This window comes from Hyposmocoma kahamanoa, unplaced genomic scaffold, assembly GCF_003589595.1.
Source record: "Hyposmocoma kahamanoa isolate Upper Pololo Valley unplaced genomic scaffold, ASM358959v1 93, whole genome shotgun sequence".
In the NCBI taxonomy this organism is placed as follows: Eukaryota; Metazoa; Arthropoda; class Insecta; order Lepidoptera; family Cosmopterigidae; genus Hyposmocoma; species Hyposmocoma kahamanoa.
The window spans coordinates 726,380-746,725 of record NW_020654810.1 but is presented as its reverse complement, the minus strand read 5'-3'; the positions used below and the strand labels follow the sequence as shown (position 1 = coordinate 746,725).

The 20,346-nt window shown below is 38.7% G+C and overlaps 1 long non-coding RNA gene across 2 annotated transcripts in view; it reads left to right on the top strand.

The window, feature by feature from the left end:
• Positions 1 to 221: 221 nt before the first annotated feature.
• LOC113237529 overlaps positions 222 to 20,346 on the top strand; it is a 31,717-nt gene continuing 11,592 nt past the window's right edge. The window contains exons 1-2 of one of the 2 annotated variants that reach the window (XR_003311041.1): positions 222 to 312; positions 451 to 520. This is a non-coding gene — a long non-coding RNA (uncharacterized LOC113237529). Of the gene's footprint in view, positions 521 to 20,346 lie in introns of both variants that reach the window. The other variant, XR_003311040.1, reaches the window with a different exon arrangement.

Below are 20,346 nucleotides of genomic sequence, written 5' to 3'. Positions count from 1 at the left end.
AATGTACTTAGTTGTTTCTCTAAATAAATAATCCAAATATTTATAGAATTTTTTTTATTCAAGCGGGCAATGACCGGTTTATAGTACAAAACGTTCCTGCTAGATGGCGCGCCCTGTTGAGGAGTCTACATTTTTGGTAGAAAATGATACCATTTAAAGTGGCAACACAGTACACAGCTTCCGTCTGTCAAATTGACCGAACGGGGTGAGCGAGGGAAAATAATCGAGCGAACGCGTTTAGCTGTGTGGTTGTGTTACGTGTTGGTTTTGCGTCACGGAGCTAAATAAAAATACACATTAACGAAATTTATTGTAAGAGACTGTTACACATGCAGATATTTAGTCACAAATAAGTTCAAAAAATTGCTATTACGTAATTTTCGTGTAAACGTTAGAACTGGCAATATTGGCAACTGGGAGTGTAGTGTACGAAATTAATTTTTTTTTCAGAATAATGACTGTTAATCTTTACGTGTTCTGAGTGGAAAATCGATTGACTTATATTAAAATGTCGCTTAAGGTAAGGCGTTTATTTTTCTGTTGGATGTAAATTATTTCTTTTAGCGAAAAATACCTACCTATCTTTCCATTTCGTTTTATGGAGGTAGTATCATTATGATATAAGAATGCAGGTATAACGGCTTTTTTTATAATGACTGAAGAGTGGCTTCATGAGTAAGTGTCACTATCTCAATAATTAAAAAAAATATGTAGAGTATTACTCGTTCGAAGTCCTTGCCGCCAAATGTAAACAATCAACATTAAAAAGAAATAGTCGTTATAAAAAAAGATCACAATATTCGTGTACTGTAATTAAAGTTAATTTCAGTAGGTACTGTACATGACTGCTAACAGATTGACTGCATGTGTGCAGTTCATGCGTGAAGTTTGAATCAAATTCATGCAATAACTGCGTGCTGTCGATCTCTGTTGAAACCGCTTCATGTAGTCGAAGTCTGGGCTGCATGAAGTTGATTAGGACTTTACGTATTAACTGCAAACGTGCAGTCAATCTGTTAGCAGCCTATGAAACGCTGTCACACGATCACCTATGAATAAGTGAATTATACTTAAGAGCGTTACTACGTGCATTAAATAATTAAGGTAGGTACCTACACCATTGATGTGTACAATCATAATGCCTATTTCTAATAATATTTACCAGCTTAGGGAACAACAGGGTTCTTCGAGCAGTAAGACTCCGACACACTGTTCTAACTTGATTTATAATTTACACGTAAAATTGAAGCTACCTGAACATTTTTTTGTCTTTTGTTTTCTCAGCAATTCACAATAAGTAATATGGCTAAAGGGTGCCTGAGGCGGTCTTATTTTTTCTTTTTTTATTATACCAGAGTGACGGAACGAACAAGTCGTGCGCCTGGTGGTAAGCGACACGTCAACCCGTAGCAGTTGCAGTGCCACTCACGAGCTTTAAATCGCAGAGACCTGGACACCAAATCTTAAACCACTGGTCATTGTAATTCCACTGGGACTCCACTGAGATGATAATTGTGGTAATATTTGCTATTCTGCTAAAATCTAGCTGCAATGGCAGTTGAGTTCAGTGGAATAGCAGTGATGGCATTTACTTCATGACCGATGTGACTTTACTAAAATTATCAATGCCCATTACTATGCCCATCTTAATTTTTATCTCGTCGATTTAGTCTTCCAATTAAAAAAGTGCTTCATTTGTTAATATATAATTATATATTTTTTGTGTTGTTTATAGTGTTGGAAGATGTGAAGAGAATGATAAATTTGAAAAAGACGCCTCTCGATTACAGTTACAAATTTATGAAGTAACAATTGAATTTGACCTTTATGACCTTTTTTTATTGACCTTTGGGGGTTGATGTTGCTCGCTTCCGTAGGTTTACCCTTGAGACCCTACAAGTGACCCCTGGGTGGTGCTAAAGAGCAATAACTACTGGTGGTAGGCTTCGGCCGTGGCTAGTCACCACCCTCCCGACGCAGTCGAGTCGCCAAATGGTTTTTACCGTGTTCCGACTCGTGTTCGGGAGTTGCCATTTGGAGGTCGGGTCTGAACAGTTGCATTGCGTCTGACGGCGAGTTGTAGCTGCTTGTACTGCCACACTGAGCACTCGGTTCTGGAGGCTAGCGGGATCCGAAGCACGGTGCACCGCTGGCCGACCGTGGGAAGTTGGGGGCCCAAGTAGCGGGAAAGCCACCCGTGAAAGGCTGCCCCGCCACCCAACGAAAAATCCCGGAATGCTCCACCTTGCCGGTTGGCGACCGGAAGGGAGGACCAGGTGGCCATCTCCGGGGGGGTTCGGGCGTCCCCGCGGTCTCCAAGCCGATTGTAACCTCGTGTGGCAGTATGAGTCTGCTGCTTGGTTGAACACGACGCAGTGCCTCGTTCAACTGCCTTCCTCCTGCCTATTCACTTCTCCAAATCCAAAAATGAAAAACTATAAAAATGGAAAAAAGTATACACAGCGGTTGCACGTCCTCCCACTAAAAGTGCACCTCACTAACATCCGAGGTCTGCACTCAAATCTCGATTCGGTCCACTACCACCTTGAAACCGACAAACCGCAGCTGCTGTTCCTCACAGAGACGCAGATCAGATGTCCGACTGACGCAGCGTACCTCAGCTACCCCGGGTATACTCTGGAGCACAGGTTCGTACCTCGTGCCGGAGTCTGTGTGTACGTTCGCGATGACATCTGTGTCAAGCGTCTCAAGAACCTTGAGGCACCGAGTTTTTCAATTTTGTGGCTTCTGGTTGACACAGGAGTTACACAAATAGTGTACTGCTGTGTTTACCGATCGCACAGTGGAGATCAGGAGACGACCAAGCTGTTCCAATATCTAAGTGAGACGTCTGATGAGATTCAGCATAGGTACCCAGCGGCACAACTAGTCATTCTGGGGGACTTTAATGCACACCATCAAGAATGGTTGTTCCCATACCAGAAGACCGATCACGCTGGGAGAGAGACGCGTAAACTTGCGTTAACGCTAAGCTTATCCCAGCTTGTCAGTGGCGCCACTAGGATACCAGATGTTGAATCTCATACGGCTAATTGCTTGGACCTTCTGCTGACAACTGATCCGGACCGATACTCTGTGGTTGTGGAGGCCCCACTGGGTACTTCCGACCATTGTCTGGTGAAAACTGTATCCGTATACTCCCCACCCGATCAGGGCCCTAGTGGTATGAGACGGGTGTGGCGATACAAGTTAGCAGATTGGGACGAAATGCGCCATTTCTTTGCGTCATATCTCTGGCAGGCGTGCTTTACTTCAGGAGACTCGTCGAGCTGTGCTGATGCTGTAGTCGAGGTCTTGCGTTTGGGTATGGAGTATTACATTCCATACTCTGATGTACCCAATGGACCCCAAGCTCGTCCATGGTTTAACGCTAATTGTAGTTGTGCTGAAGCACGTAAACAGTCCGCGTACCAAGCTTGGGCAGATGCTCGACTACGCAAAACTCCGAGTACTCAGAACATGAAGAAAGCTTTTAATAAGGCCGCCAAGAAGTGCAAAAGCATGTTACGTAGGGCCAAGTTCGACCATGTGCGCCGCATAGGAGCCAAGCTTGCCTCTTATCCAGCAGGCAGCAAATCCTTTTGGTCCCTGGCCAAAGCGGTCGAATCGAACTTTTGTCGCCCATCTTTGCCACCTCTGCTGAGGCCGGATGGCTCGCTGGCTCATACTGCGGAAGAGAAGGCGAATCTCTTTGCCTCACTCTTTGCAGAAAATTCGCGTCTAGATGCCGCAGGGACCCTACCACCTACTTTACCTCAGGCTGGCTGCACTATGGCGCCAGTTCGCATACGCCAAAAAGAGGTACTTAGAACTCTGCGAAATCTAGACGTGAATAAAGCTAGCGGGCCAGATGGAATTCCAGCAATAGTCCTTCGTAACTGTGCACCTGAGTTGTCTCCTGTTCTCACACGCCTGTACCGCCTCTCACTTGAGACTGGTGTAGTTCCCAGATCGTGGAAGCTTGCAAACGTGCAACCTGTACCAAAAAAGGGAAGCAGAGCTGACCCTGTCAACTATAGACCTATCTCAGTCACTTCCATACTCTGCAAGACTATGGAACGTGTACTCAACAACCGTCTCCTATCGTACCTTGAAGACAACGATCTCCTCAGTGATCGCCAGTACGGATTCCGACGAGGGCGATCTACTGGGGATCTTCTTGTGTATGCCTGTCACATATGGAGCGAGGCTATAGAAAAGCAAGGCGAAGCACTTGCAGTGTCTTTGGACATTTCTAAAGCCTTTGACAGGGTCTGGCACGCAAGCCTTTTAAGCAAGCTTCCCTCTTATGGGCTTCCCACTGACCTTTGCAATTGGATCTCGGATTTCTTGAGCGAACGTTCGATTCGAGTGGTCTTAGAAGGCTACTCTTCCGAACATATGGCGATAGATGCCGGAGTTCCTCAGGGTTCCGTACTGTCTGCAACTCTCTTTCTGCTGCATATCAATGATATGTTAATTCCAGGTACCTTTGCGTATGCTGATGACAGCACAGTTGTAGATAGGTACTTGACCAATGCAAGGGTCAGTGGAGAGGAAATCCAGTCTTGTCGAGAGTCCATGGTTAGCCGTTTAGATTTGACACTCCAGGCAGTCTCCGATTGGGGCAATGCCAATCTTGTCAAATTTAACGCTACCAAAACGCAGGCGTGTCTATTCTCCACAAAACGGAGTCCCTTTGAGCTGACTCCGACTTTTCGTGATATATCCATACCGATAGCCGATTGTCTCCAGCTACTTGGAATGGACCTGTCGTCCAATTTGAACTTCGGCAGATACATTGAATCCACGGCCAAAAATGCAGCAAGGAAGCTTGGGATCCTTTCCAGGGTGAGGCGGTACTTTACACCGGGACAGTTGCTCCAGCTGTACCAGGCACAAGTCCGATCGTGCATGGAGTACTGCTGCCACCTTTGGGATGGCTCTGCGACATATCAACTGGCCACTTTGGATTCAATTGACAACCGTGCCAAGAGACTTATAGGTGACTCGGAATTAGTGGAGGCGAAGCTGCAGAGCCTTGAACACCGCCGTAAAGTTGCCTGCTTATCGGTATTTTACAGGATATATCACGGAGAGTGTGCGATGGAATTACATGATTTAATTCCGCCTTCCCCTTTCCATCACCGGGGGACTAGGCGTAGGCTTGGGTTCCACCCCTATGTTGTGGATATTCCAAAGATTCGCACGAAGCGTTACGCTTCCACATTTATATGGCGAACGGCTATGGAGTGGAATTCCCTGCCTGCAGACTTGTTCCCTGAACGTTATAACTTGGACCTTTTCAAGGCGAGAGTGAATAGGCATTATTTAGGTGTGCATGCTCCATCGTCGACCTCATCGTCACTTTCCATCAGGTGAGATGGAGGTCAAATGCGCACCTATATTTTATAAAAAAAAAAAAAAAAAAAAAAATTTATGCTTTAACCGATAGATGTATTAATTCAAATGAATGATGTTGAATTTTGACTTTTATACCTCTAAATAATATCAGTACCCTACACCGATGTGCCATCGGCTTACCATTGAAGAGTAGAATGCCAAAATTGCAAATGCAGTTGAATAGTAGCTCGATGGCCAGCAAACTTACTTTTAACAGGATAACAAACGTGCAAAATCCTAGCATCTACTCAAAACGGAGATGATTTCAAATTAGCAAACTTAAGCTGCACTGCCAGTCACCCTAAGACAACTTGACAAATCCTATGTGCCTGTAACTGCACCAGCATCTATACCCTCCAAACCGGAACGCAGTAATGCTCAGATTATTGCTAGGCGGCAGAAATAAAGTATAGTGGTAGTACTTCCCTGGACAAACTCTGTCACAAGAAGCTCTACTGCATCTCTCAAAAAGCATACATCATGTTGATGTTTATACCTTTTTAAATGTTAGTACTTACTGCAAGGTACAGATACTGGTATCATAAGTAAATCTGCTGGCTGTTTGGGTAGATCTTATTCGTTGGGTCGATTGCTTTACGCGCATCCACTGAAATAAGACATTCATTTAAATTTAGATTTTTGTTTATAAGCTGGCCATAAGCCATTTTTTCCCAAATTTGAAAGAATTAAACTGAAAATCCGGGCACTGAAATGAAACGTCTCAATCCGATTGTCACCATTTCTAGGTTCCTATATTCATTGTAACTTTCATAATATTACTTTTACTACGTTTACGCCAGCTTATTTTTGATATAGAGGTTTTTTAAGAAAGTGGCAATGTGCGACAGAATAATAAATGTCCCAGACGTGTTCCGTATTTAGCGCTCGCGGCAAGGTTGCTCCAGTTGCAGAACCTGTTCTTCGCCAGTCACTGAACTAAATCCGAGATTCGTCTTCAACTTTTGCGATCTTTTACTTAAAAAAAGTTTGTAATTTAAACTTACCTATGTATAACGTGAAATGCAATTTTTGGAAAAATAAGTTTAAATTTCAAAACGTACGACTGCAAAAGTATATGAACATCCCCAGCATATTATGTGAACATATTTGAACACTCTTAACAATTAAATACTGCACTAATTTACTTTTTGTAGAGTGGTGATTTTAACAAAAAAAAATTATTGAATGGACATAGAATATTAAATACTTTTAGTTAAAGGTAGAAAATATCAAATCTTGGCGCATCGGTCATGCCCAGGAGGCTAACTATTTAAGTAGCTACAACGTAGCCACCAACCTTATGTTCACTGGAGGCTTCAACGAGCAAACTGAAAGTTCATTAGAGAAGACTTTCGCCTGTAACGAAACGAGACATTTATTTATATACTTTTTTTGATGTCATTTAAACACAATCGCTAAATATACAAAAGGCAAAGATACGTAGCGATAGCAAATTTACAAATAATGGCAAAAATAACAACGTCATATCGTAATGCGGTTTGTTAACTCATTTCTCGTTGCGAATTAAAACATGAGCATTTTTATCTCAACTCTCACTTGAGAAGTAACAATATTTCAATTGCGATAACATTATTCCTTACATAAAAAATACGCACTTAAGTTAACAGACCATCTAAATATAAATCGCAAATTGCAAATGAACCGCAGTCATCCATCCTACACAAGGCCTTAGGCTACATCTCCAATATGTCTAGATTTAAACCTGAAATTCTCCCGACGACGTCAGCTGCGTAGGTGTTATGACAACGTAGGTGGTAAACTCATTATAGGTTCTCACCCACAGGTCTAACTTGTTCAGGGATTAGTGGAAAAATGTATTATGATAATCTTCATTGGGTATGCTTTGTTCGTTGCAAAAAAGCAATCCTTATAAAGGTTAACAGACATAAGTATTAGTTGCGCGTTGGTGTGCATAGATCTCATAATCATTCAATTCAAATAATTAAAAAAATTGAAATTACACATGGTAACGTCGACAATTTGAAAGTTGCCAGATGACATGCCAACATTCTTTCTTTCTTTTCCCATTAGGTATTTCAAATCCGTAGCTGGCATGTGCAAAGATACCAAGAAACGTAAAGCACACACTGGCAAAAAAGAAATGTCTGAGTCGAAGTTAAAACGAGTTCAGTGGATCGGGCTATAAACGGTTAGAGGTGACAATCTGCTCACAAAGGAGGTTTCGCACATGAACTTATTTCATAAAAAGATATGTAATGCTTTCTTTACACACAGCTGTTTTTATTTGCACACAACCATTGTTCTATTACTTCGATTTCACAGAGCTATCCATTAATTTGATTTAAACTCCAATAAATGCATACATTTGAAAAAATATTGTATTTTTGTTTTAGTATTATTGATAAAGCCTGGAGCTGATCTTTAGGTTTTAAATTTCTGGTCATTTTTTTAACATCCATTTTTACTCTGTAATAGAAGACACATTGAATTCACTGATTACAAACAACGTTTACATAGAACATCTTGTTTCATGCATCGTTAAACTATCAAAATGTTTTCTTTAAATTTATTAAACACACGTTTTAATAAATTCAAAGAAAACTCCACATATGATACGACGCAGCTCTAGCAATAGCACGTTATTTTGAAATTAAAACTTCTTATCAATAGTCTAAATGCCAATGTCGGAAAGCAATATTTGATTTTATCCATTCGTTAACACTATGTTCTTGCCTAGAAAAGCAAATAATCTGCATTATTTCTACTGATTTACTATCAATCCCTGTTCTTGAAGAAATATATCCTGTCAATCGAAATTGATGGTGGTATAACTTAACGGTTGTCATATAAATGAATGACTGTCGTAAGCCTCCTGCTAATGGTCTTTCTTACCCTGTCCGTAATTTATACCTACCTTTTGCTGATTTATATGTCCGTGCAAGACCTCGGAAAAGAACCTAGTGGACTGCTAGTGTATTTGAAACTCTTCTAGTAAAACCTCCTTACAGGTTACAATGTCACGTTTTTCATATATGCTGAAGATATACTAGAAGTTGGTTTTTTCTTATCATAAATAACACCAGAGTTATTACTACTAAAATCAATGATGAGAAGCTCTGTATGTTCTTAGGAAAACGGCGAGGGCACGCAAGTTGAATGCCCTACGAAAGCCTGGAGCTATGAATCAATAATGCAGTTTCTTTATAACTCCTGAATTTTATTTTCAACAAATTCTGTTTTCACATTTGACCAACTTTCAACTTTTCAACTTTCTAGTACCTTTATGTTCCCTAAAAACTTGACGAGACAGTTTCCTGTTTAAAACTTCGACAATATATAATTACCTTATATTTATTCCTTTGTATTTAGCAAAACTTAAGTAATGCAATTAATCTTTAGGAGGACATAATCTTCAATACTAAAACAATTGCCTATTGCATTACCACTAATTAAAACAGCTGTCCGTAATTCGCGTCGTACAGTACCTGCGTTGCGCAACTAATAGCGCTGAACCTGTCAATGTTGACTGTTAACTTGGTAAAAAACCCGTGAGTCGATCGAACAGCTGGATCTAGGGAAGTTACGCACCTATTTATATAGATGTAAGATAGGTGCAGTAACGTAGGGTTATGATGCATTTAAGGGCACGTTTCAGAGAATATCGAAGTATGTAAATCTTGGACGGTGTGAATTGCCATAAAATCTGTTATTCTTGAAGTGGGCGAAAACTGCAGGAGAGCTATCGGTGTTAAGGAAATAACTTCGTTTCGTCGCTGTGTTTAGAAGCAGGGCTAGTTTAGAAGTAGGGTAGCAGGGTAGAAGTAGGGCTCCTTATGAAAGAGTTCGTCATGGGCCATCACCTGACCTATTCCTTCCGCCCAGCACTAATGTGACTGTTACTGCGTTCCGATTTTGAAGGGTAAGGGTGCTGGTGAAATTACAGGCATATAGGACTTGTCAACTTACTTCTCAGGGTAGCAGTGGTAGTGCCCCTCAGATTTTTGTGATTTAAAGCGCTGAGTGGTACAGAAACTGTTATGGACACGCCTTGTTCGTCCCGTCACTTGGTCTCATAAAAAACTTTAGCTCTTGTAGCTGTGAAGATACAGCTTGTCAATCAAAAATGACTGAAAAGGTCATGTTTATTAAATTTGGAATTGAAAATCGATGGTTTTTCTAGCCTTTTTTTTCTTGTCTTGTAATAATATAGTTTTTATTCAGTTCCTCCGCTCGGAGCAAAAGGCCTCCCCTATTTCCATCTACTCTTTTCGAAGCAGGCTCTTTTCGAAAGTACCTGCTAAAAGATTTTAGTGTACCTAATTCATGTAGTGATTTCTTCGTGTTTCATGATTGTTATTCACAAAATTTACATTATAAAGCTTTGTGGTTATCAAGTGATTGTTGAATGGATTACCCAGGTTAAAAACTACACTAAAGGCTCTACACACGTGTGCTCTACAAGTTTGTCGCAAAATTTTTAAAATACGTCAAAGAAAATTGTCTTTGCTTTTATTATCTTGACACTTGACATAGCTTATATTTACATGCTCGAACCAGAATGTACTTGATATCAGGGCTTAATGCCATTGCGCCATTTAAACAAGATTTGTAAAATAGGAAATATCGGAACGAACTGTCTTTTTCCTGAAGACTATTTCGTCAAGCGAGCTCGGTCGCTAAAGAGCCCTAACAGTCCGTAATTAAGCTAAAAACCCTTGCTCGTTCGTTAAAGTGTTGCTGTTTGTATACATATACCCTGTGTTGAATGAAAGCAGACGCTTCAAAGGGATTAGCACTTTTTGGTCGCACACGTTGAGAAACTTATGAATACTCTCAGGAACAAAGCATGTTGCGCTTTTCAAGACTTTGCTAGTGAATGTTTTAACTTTTATGTGTTGAATTGTTATTTTCAGACGTCTAGTTCTTCGAACGAAGTGTTAAGGAACATTTCCTTATTGCACAGTGTTATGACTTTCCTATTTTTATTTATTATTATTACGGTATCAGTGCCCCTCAGATCTTTACGATTTAAAGCCCTGAGTGACACTGCAACTGTTATGGACAGACCTGTTGCACAGGCACACGACTTGGTCGTCTTATTCTGTGATACATTACTATTCTGTGCTATCATTTTAATTTTTTTATGTGCAATATAGAATATTTCATTCATTCGTTTACGACGACCTCTGTGGCCTAACGGTTTACATTGTGGGCGCTGGATGCGGAGGTCCCGTGTTCGATTACCGGTGAGATCAATTTGGAAATGAACTTTTCTAAATTCTGGTCTAAGCGTTCTAGGAAATGTCCCAGAGTGAAGTCGTATAGACATCTCGCGCATTATGTGGCTCTCGCGCAAGTCGCGCTTGTTCGTGCTAGCCCTACTGGTACTGGGAATTTCCAAGTTTGTGACGAGCCTTTATTTAAACATTGATCTGAAATACATTAATGGTTATGACGTTCATTATAAAGTTATAATGATAAACAAGCAAATTACGAGCCTATTTATAACATTATCAGCGAGTTTATGTTAATCGGTTTAGTTGACCATTACACAAACACTACTACGTAACTGCCATATCTTTAGATATGACATGACAGTGATGTCATTGTAGTTGACTGAATGTCGCCATCCTTTGAACGTTGCTCAACAGAGGAGCGTGTCATACGTTGAATGAATTTAACTGCGAGCTAGAGATGTCTCAGCTTTGTAATTTGTCGTGGAACTCATTATTTTCACACAAAGACAAAAGTATAAGTATGTATGATGGCCTGCGTAGTCGAGTGGCTTGCACACCGGATTTTATGGTGTCGCCATCTCTGAGGTCCCGGGTTCGATCCCCTTTCGGGTCAATGCAGAAAAAGTAACTGTCTAAAACTAAGTCTGGGTTTTTGTTGTACCGTGGTTGTTTCCGATTTCCATAACACAATTGTTTTAGCTATTTACTTTGAGATCAGAATAACGTAAATGATGTTGTTTAATATTTATTTTATTTAAAAAATACTGATGTGTGTATATAAAACACACTGGAGTATTAAACGTGAGAAAACCTTCCAGATATATTTTAAATTGTTTAATAACATGATCACATTGCAATTGTTTTCGATAATACATTATCTCCTATTTGGGTATAATATAACAATGCTCAAACAGCCCTCAATAAATCATTAAGATGGTATATAATTCATACATGAAAGTGTAAACTAAGCACAATCATCATCATTTGAAAATATAATTATGACCTCAGACGTAATAGGCACCATACGGCGCATACGGTCTAATCAATTAAAAATTATAAATGCCCACGACCATAAAATGTACACAACATAAATATCCTCTGTGATATAGTGATAATCTCTGAATTTGCGGCTAGCGAGACTTTTCAAACCTTTAAATATACTGTTTAGAAACCGCAAATAAAAACTGCCATGCATGAGTTAACATGTATTTATTTGTATGTTGACCCTGTACAAACGACGTTTTGCGGATCTTATGTCACTGGTTATCCTTCATGGGACCTTGCTCTACAGATCTAAAAAACAGATTGTTTTACAAGATTTATGGACCTATTTGACACAGTCAGGCTCGGAGTCTTGTTTTATTTTATATTTGTATACATTAATCGTATAAATTTACGACGAAGACATGTTATTACAGATCGCTGATATTATTTCTAATACTGTTGATCATTTCCCGGGACCAGTCCTTCGTACTTAATACATAAGTATTATCTTCGTGATTGAAAAGAAATTTACCACTTTTAAAACAACACTTAAAAGGATGAGTCTCATTCTTTAAAGTGACTCGAGGGATAACGTCGGACTCGCATCAATGCATTATGCATTTAACTTCTTTTGTTGCTACGGAAGTCAAAATTATTCCACTTATTCTTTGAACCTAAACGATGTAACCAATGGGATCTCACGCGAAATAAAATATGTTGAAATTACACAATTACTGAGAAATTCACATAATCGCTTGCTATACTCTGAATAATGTGAAATACTTCTTATTATCGGAGAAGTCACACCCGTATTATTTTAAAAGAAAAGTGAATTACCTACGATATCTTTTTATTAATGTTTCAGAAGATTCTTTTATATTTGAGGAAGTAATTTAAAAATATATTACATTGTGATACCTTTGAAGTAACAGCGTTATTTACGTGTGTTTGTTGTAATAGCTGAATAAGTGTAACTTACATTCTAGATGAATGTAAGAATTCTATCTTTCCATGTCGGGTCATAGTACATAATAATCCCTAAGATCCCGCTATCATAATCGCCCCTGATACATACCGCTATATCCACAAGAAATAATCCGCTACAACTGCACCTGCCATTTATAGCGCTATAACTATAAAATAGCTACAACTAAGTCTGCGAGCGATCGACCCGCACACAAGCCCCTTCACTGAACCTTTGAGAGTTGCGAAATTTTAAAAGCCGGGACTTGTTAATATTTCAATATCAGAAGTGGAATCACTTTGATAAGATTCAGAAGTAGTTACTAACTTAAAGGAAGTGCAAGCAACTATAGTCCATTTCAGACGTTTGAAATTTGAAGTTTCTGGAAATGTAGTGATGTAAAATCTAATGAAAAAAATATCTTATCGAGACAGTTTACAAAAAGTAAACAAAAAAGCATAAAATCAACAGCAACAAAACGAAATTTGAACAATTACTGCAACAACATCACGCAATGCTCAAAACAAAAGGACCCACATTCAAGGTGTATGCACACGCGAGTTTAAATGTCACTCATCCTATATGAAATGGAGTATAGTTATGATTTTGTGAGAACGACATAACTTGTTAAGTTCTATGTAGGCGTTACGACCATCAGTTAAGAGTTTACTGTCGTCGGATTTCTCGAAGATTTCTTGGCCAGCAACGATGACTTCTTATATGTAATATAAGATTGCGGACACGAGATTAAAAATGATTGCGAATGCACAAGCTATTGTTTTGTATGTCCTTGAAATTAATTTTATAGCGATGCTTGTATCAAAGTAATGGCAACGCATCCACTTCCCTAAATTTTAACAACTACTAGAAGCTACATAGCTACAAATGTGACGTCAGAGAAAATGATTGCCAAGCATAAGCCTTAGGGGCAAATGTCAAAATTGTCAGTAGTGTTAACTAATTATACTAATACCCTCATTTATGAAACAGTGAAGCCTTATTACGTGAACATGATTTTTCCCAGTGCTTCTGGCAAACATATCCAGTTTCTAACATTAATCAAACTAGTCTATTAGCAGTTAAGTAAGTCAACACATATTATACAACCAGTTGGTCCATTGCATGAATTACAGTACAGGCAACAGAATGGGTTGTACTACTCGTATTACGCTTGAAGCGTCAATATTGTTGTGTTAATAAATGTCAACTAATGTCAATCTGGTTTGCTTTACGCAACTTGTGAATGACGTATTAAACTTCTTGCATTTTGTTGATAACTTAAAATTGCGGTATTTTAATACATTAGGAAAAGGCTTAAAAGTATTATGGATCGATAAAAGAAAGTTAATAAGTCTACGATTCTGAAATTAAGTAAATGTTAAAAAAGCATGTATAAGATGTTTTTCTAATTTAAATAGTGAAAAAAGAACAAATTGTAAGTCGGCAGGATATTTTAAAATAGGTTAGAAAGAGGAAACTGGTGAACGTTTCCTTTCGTAACTTCAAAGTTAGAATATTAGGCGGTTCTTGCCATTGGACTGTTATTTACAAACAAATTAAAGTTATATCTGGTTCAAATTAACTTTTGGAAGTAAAAAAGTTAATTTTAGTTACCATTACTTGTTGGCTTTAGTTGAATTTGAAGTCTTTATCATGTAATTGCTAAAAGTAAATATGTGAAAGGTTTTGTTTGTTTTTGCCAATGTAATGTAAGTTTTTGAGATCAATTAATATGTTTTGTACTATTGGACTTATCAATAACGATCCTGAACGTTTGACCTGTATTTTTATACTCACTTTTGGGCAACATATATACAGATATAATCTACAAGAAACGCTTTTATAAATGTTTGCTTTTACGCCATTTGTTTGGCCTTTCTGATTCGATATATTTCGCGCTAGCAATATCAAGGGTGTGCCATAGAATCCAAATTTATTACCTATACTGACTGCCAAGTTCTTTAGTGCGTCGAGTTATGAAAATATGTTTTTTATTTATGTGAATACAATCCGCTATGACAACTACGTAGTTTCTTTGGGTTATTGGAGACTTGATTTAACACAAATTAGGATGAAATCACTGATCTGAAATATCGACTCAAATCTTGCAGACGATCGAACAAATCATAAACGATTATAGTTTTCTCGTTCACAATTACCCTCGTTACAGATTGTTCTAAAACACTATTTTGAGATTGCCTTCGATTTTCTGGTCATTAGATGCAGCTATCTCTAGATACTCTTCTGTCTTCTCGCGCCCCAGGATGCCTGTAATAATTTACATGAATTCTATTTCAAAGTTCAAACGGTCTGTCCAAAACTTTTTGACCTACGTAGCTATGCATCTTTTTATCTTTCTGTTAAAGTTTTATACACGTATTGGTATATCTACAGAATTGACTACAGTCATTGTCCAATTGCTTGCGTTCCTCGTCACATTCCGGACACATCATTAAAATTCAACTCAAACTATCATCAAATAATTTCCACAACAAGTTCTGTCGACCATTATTTTACAATTCTAGTTAACATGTTGCATAATGCATTTATCTCAAGGCCATCTGTTCCGACATCCGCTTTTTTATTCAAATTGCTAAATTATTACTTAACGTCAGTGACGCAGTGTCTTTAGAAAACCAGTAAGAACGAAACATGAAATAGGACAGGGTAAATGTAAAAATGGTGGGGTGTTGTTCTCCGTAACACAATGTAAGAAAGTGTCTGTAATTTTGTAATGATTTGCAAAATAAGAAAGGGGTTGACGCTGATATTTCTTAAGAGGGGATAGCAGTCGTAAGGGATGAATGTAAGTGAAAGGCTGTCAGGTAGACGTTGCGTAGGGACGAACGTTGGGGTCTGACAAATTGAATCAGATTGATGTGCTGATGTCTTCCCATTACACGGGTTCTCCCAGATTTGAAGAGATTTGAAGATTCCTTTCCACAACATTCATAGATACTGATGAGCTAAAAACTTTTAAAATAATTTAGAAAACTTGGAAATATCGATTTTTTTCTCAGAATGTAAGTCTCGCTGTCATATAATACTTATTGCGGTAGTTGCAGTGTATGAAGAAGTACAAATAATTGTAAAACTTAGCAACGCTGCTATAATAACATTTAAGTATTTTGACACGCTTTCGTGATGTTTGCCAGTTAATCACGATTTCTAGCGATAAACATAGACTGTTTGAATTTTCTTGTTTCGTTTTGCAGCCTTGGCCTTGTCAGTAGGTTTTCGTTACCCCTTTTTATTTGGCTCGTCTTATAACAACTTGTGTAGTTTATTGGCAGATGTTTTCATAAAATAACCGTTTGGCTATTATGATTCTTTTAATTTTAGACAAATTTTGACGTTGCCAATGTTTTTCGGTACTTCGAATTTCTAACCAGCAACTGCTTGTTTGTACACACACGAAATGTCGCTTAACTTTGTATGTAAATTTTCCGTTATTACCTTTCAATATCATTTCACCACTCCCAGCTCCAGTGGCATTACATCTCAAAATATCCCGATGTCGAAATCGATCTCAATCGCGAGTCATCTCTTACAGTTCATAAATTCCATTAGCAATCTTGGCCGTCGTTTCCGACCATCAGATCATAGAGTACTTAATCTTGGTGCATTATGCAACGGTTGTAGTAGCCATGCTTTGTTCGTAACAAAAACTCCGGTCCGGTCAATGATCTCTAGTCTATTGTGATTGCCTTCGGGGGAGAAAAAAATCTTTTGTTTAGGATGTAAATAATGACGGGAATAGTGTCAATGGAGACGGTTGATTGTAAAGATTTCTTTTTTTGTATTACGTAAAATTATAATATACTGTTGTAAAAATACAGTTATCTTTGTTTATGAATTGTGAGTTTAGATAGCCTATAGTTACAAGCAAGCCTCTTATTGCTTGTAACTATAGGCTATCTAAAGTAAACGCAATCTTAACAAGACACGTTTTCTAATACGAATACATTCAAGTTCAGTTAATGTGCCAGACAACCACGCCAATGACTTGATCTTAAACCAGGAGTTCCCTGTGAGCAACGGAATTTACTCCGAGTCATTTCCCAGATGTTTCTCAACTTATGACAATATTAAACACTCATAAGAATAGACGATACTTTACGAATCAAAGAAATATAAAACTAGAAATGCGTACAACATGTAAGTCATTACAGTCGTAAACAGTGATCGCGAATAGCAAGTCAGCTTCAGGTCGAGGTCAGGATGAGTCATAGGCGAAAGTTAACTCAGCTCAGAAAACTCATTTGTGAGGTGACTTTAGTGTACTGTTAGCAGAAGTAACTATCCATTCGATTCGGAGACGAATTCGATCAGTACGCGCTATTTTTGGAGAAGAAATGTTTATATTTCCTGATAAACAAATGTAGTAAATAAGTCTTGGAGTGAGAACTCTTTGATCTATGAACAAACAAAGTCACGGTTTCGGATACACGGCTTATTACAATTTATAAAAACTATATTTAAAAATTAAGCACGGTAATTAAAGATACAAAGCGCAGAAATCCATGAAATGAAAGCAATTAAAGTACCTATCTTCAGGTTATTACAAAGTTTAGTTTCGAAGACAACACTATTGGAACAGGTCTATTAACACCAGTATGTCAATCGCACCTAAGGCTACTGTTAATCAATCCACTTGCACACGCCATGTATATAAGAACCGACGTTAGTAATGGTTACACCTTTGTTACGCATACTGATAGGGGCCCGGATTGTAATGGGGGCTAATGGATTGATGGGCGCAATAAATCCCTCTTGATTTACGGATTATTGTATTCGAATTAATTCCAACGCCCATTAATTAGAACATAATAAATAAATAATTCTTAAGTAATACGTTATGTACGTCGTGTAAGTTTGCGTAAGAATCAAGGACAGCAATAATGACTACAAAATCGGAAACTACTGAAAAGTGTGACTTAACTTGGTGATATCTACGTAGGATAAACAAATACCAGGTTAACGAAACATTTGTCGAGATGTATCAGGAGCTATATATAGAGCCAACGCGACTAGCCTTGCCGCACTGCACCACTTCAGTATAACACATTTACGTAACATATTCGTTTACCCAGTCCATATGCTTGATGGAATGCATTTCTCTGAAGATAGCGCTATCAGAAAGCAAACACATTACAAGTCACTCATGGCCTAGAAGGAACATACTTTCCCTCGTGACATCAGTTTGATGTCGCGCGATGATATCTGGACACTGGACGTGTTAGAAAGTCTTGCCTGTCGTGTTCATGTGACGATGATATGAGCTTATACTTTACAATTCCAATTTGAGAAGTTTTAACTTGTGTTCTTTTGCATAAGGTCTTTTTATGTCAAAAGACTAACGCTTGCCCACAATCTCATTTGATGTTGACCGACGATGGTTTGCGTTTGCCTAGAAAATGCCTATTCACTCAAGCTTTGAATAGCACTAAATTATAGCTTTTGGGAAACATAGATACCGTTAGTGTAGTACATTCTTTTACCGTATGATCAAGGTTTCTTGAAACCATGTTATTGCTATTGCTAACGAAACGAATGCGTATTTTTTAGTATTAAGGCGAAAAGGTATCGGGGTTGCGTGGGTTTTGAAGTCCATTGCACGATGTTTAAACATTTGCCTTTTAGAAATAAAATATATTCTCTTTCTGTAAAATAAGCTCATAGTCCCCTGACGTATTTATTGCGAACACGGGGATAAAATTTGATTGAAAAATCTCTAATAACAATGGAATAAAACGAAAATTATTTTTCGTAGGTGAACGTAGTACAAAATGAAAATGAAAAAGTTTGTGATTTTTTTTTATCGATCAAAGTTTAGTATAGTTCATTACCGGTATCGTTTCTTTATTAAATTCAAAAACATTATTATCAATTCAAAAACAACTTATTTTTTAACGTCGCGAAACCGATTTTCTATGTATATCCTATTTTGTATCTGGCTTCACCTTAATAATGAATTAAAAGTAAAAACAAAAGATGAGAGATGATCTTCTAACCATAATTTGAATAAAGAAAACCTTAAAAGTGTACAAATCGGTAAATACATCAACAGCAACTACTAACTCCCACGTCACAGCTAAATCACGAATTCCACACATTTCGTGGCAATTCTTACTTCATCACGAAACTCATTACCAGCTTATGTGGATTAGAAAGCATCACCAGCTTAATAAATCTCTCAAACCACGGTGCGTGGACTAACTGTACCCTTTTAAAGACTCATAACGTGTAGAAATTTTAATGTCATCGTGTGTAAGCAATTGTTGGTGATTTGGGAGTTGGTTTTTATATGTACCTATATTTTGTATTGTAGTGGAAAGAGGTCTATCATAAAACATAGCAGTAGTTTTTGATACAATCACTGACGATCGTAATGGGGAAAATAGAAAGAAAAGATTTTTATATAAATGGAATATCTGGATTGGTTATTGATAAACTCACTGGTCAAATAGTCTCAGGACACTTTGTGAAAGCGGTCTGTATGTGTTTTTTCAGAACTCCAAATTTACTTGCGCGTATTTATCTCGTGTGTGGGTGCTAGTATCACTCCTACGCTACTATCACTCTTACTTCTCAATCATGGGCACTTGGGCTACGACGGCTTACAGTTGTACATACGTGCCCGGACAGAGTGTAGGCGGGATATTTAGGCCTGGGCCCTGCTTTTAATTGAAACCGGAATCGATCCGATCGGGTAGCCCATCCGCAATATTATACGCCTCGACTCGGAAAAGACGCAATTTCTGATCAGGAGAGGCAATCAAAATCTGCTGCTGGTGGACTCTCGGCGAGATGGTCGTACACCTAGTTGGTAAACATTTGTTTACATACTATTAAGTTTTGTACCTACGCGTCAATGCAACGTCTTCTTCAACGAGAAAACGCGCGCGGACCCTGGAATGTTCGAGCAATCTCGGGAATGCTTAAAAGCGGGATAGCTTTCTCGCGCCTGTGCCTTGATGCTGTAGTATTTCGTCGATGTTTGACGTCACACTGCGCCTGCCCTCGCGCCTCTTCCCGCGGATTCGCCAGACGTCGCTGACGGCAGCTGCGTTACTCTCGAGAGTGCGCTAGCATCCTCTGGCATGCGCGAGAATTCCGTGCTTGGCTCGTATCTAGTTTGTACGTTACACAATTAACCATAAAGTTTTTTTTTACAATAATAATTTTATTCAAATGAAACACACAGCACTTACTAGACTAATTTCCAAATTTCAAAATTGGTTGTATGAGTTGTTTGCTCATATATATTCTAGGTACGAGGTCTGTGTTAATAGTATGATGAAGATTCTCCAGTATGGGAAAATGAAATGACCAATATTTTGATTTCAGCTAAAACTAAAGTAGTGTAGTGCCGTGACGTGTGGGTAGGGAATGAAATGTACGATACGAATATGTGCATTTGCAGTAATAAAAAAGTGAGCAGCATATATGTGTGTGTGTGTGTGTATGCGAGTGTGTGTGTGGTATAACGTTCCAAGGTATAACGTTCAGGGAACAAGTCTGCAGGCAGGAAATTCCTCTCTATAGCCGTGTGTGTGTGTGTGCGTGCGTGCGTGCGTGCGTGCGTGCGTGCGTGCGTGCGTGCGTGCGTGCGTGCGTGCGTGCGTGTGTGAGTGCGTGAGTGCGTGAGTGCGTGAATGTGTGTGAGTGTGTGTGACTGTGTGTGACTGTGTGTGTGTGTGTGTGTGTGAGAGAGTGTGTGTGTGTTTGTGTGTGTGTGTGTGTGTGTGTGTGTGTGTGTGTGTGTGTGTGTGT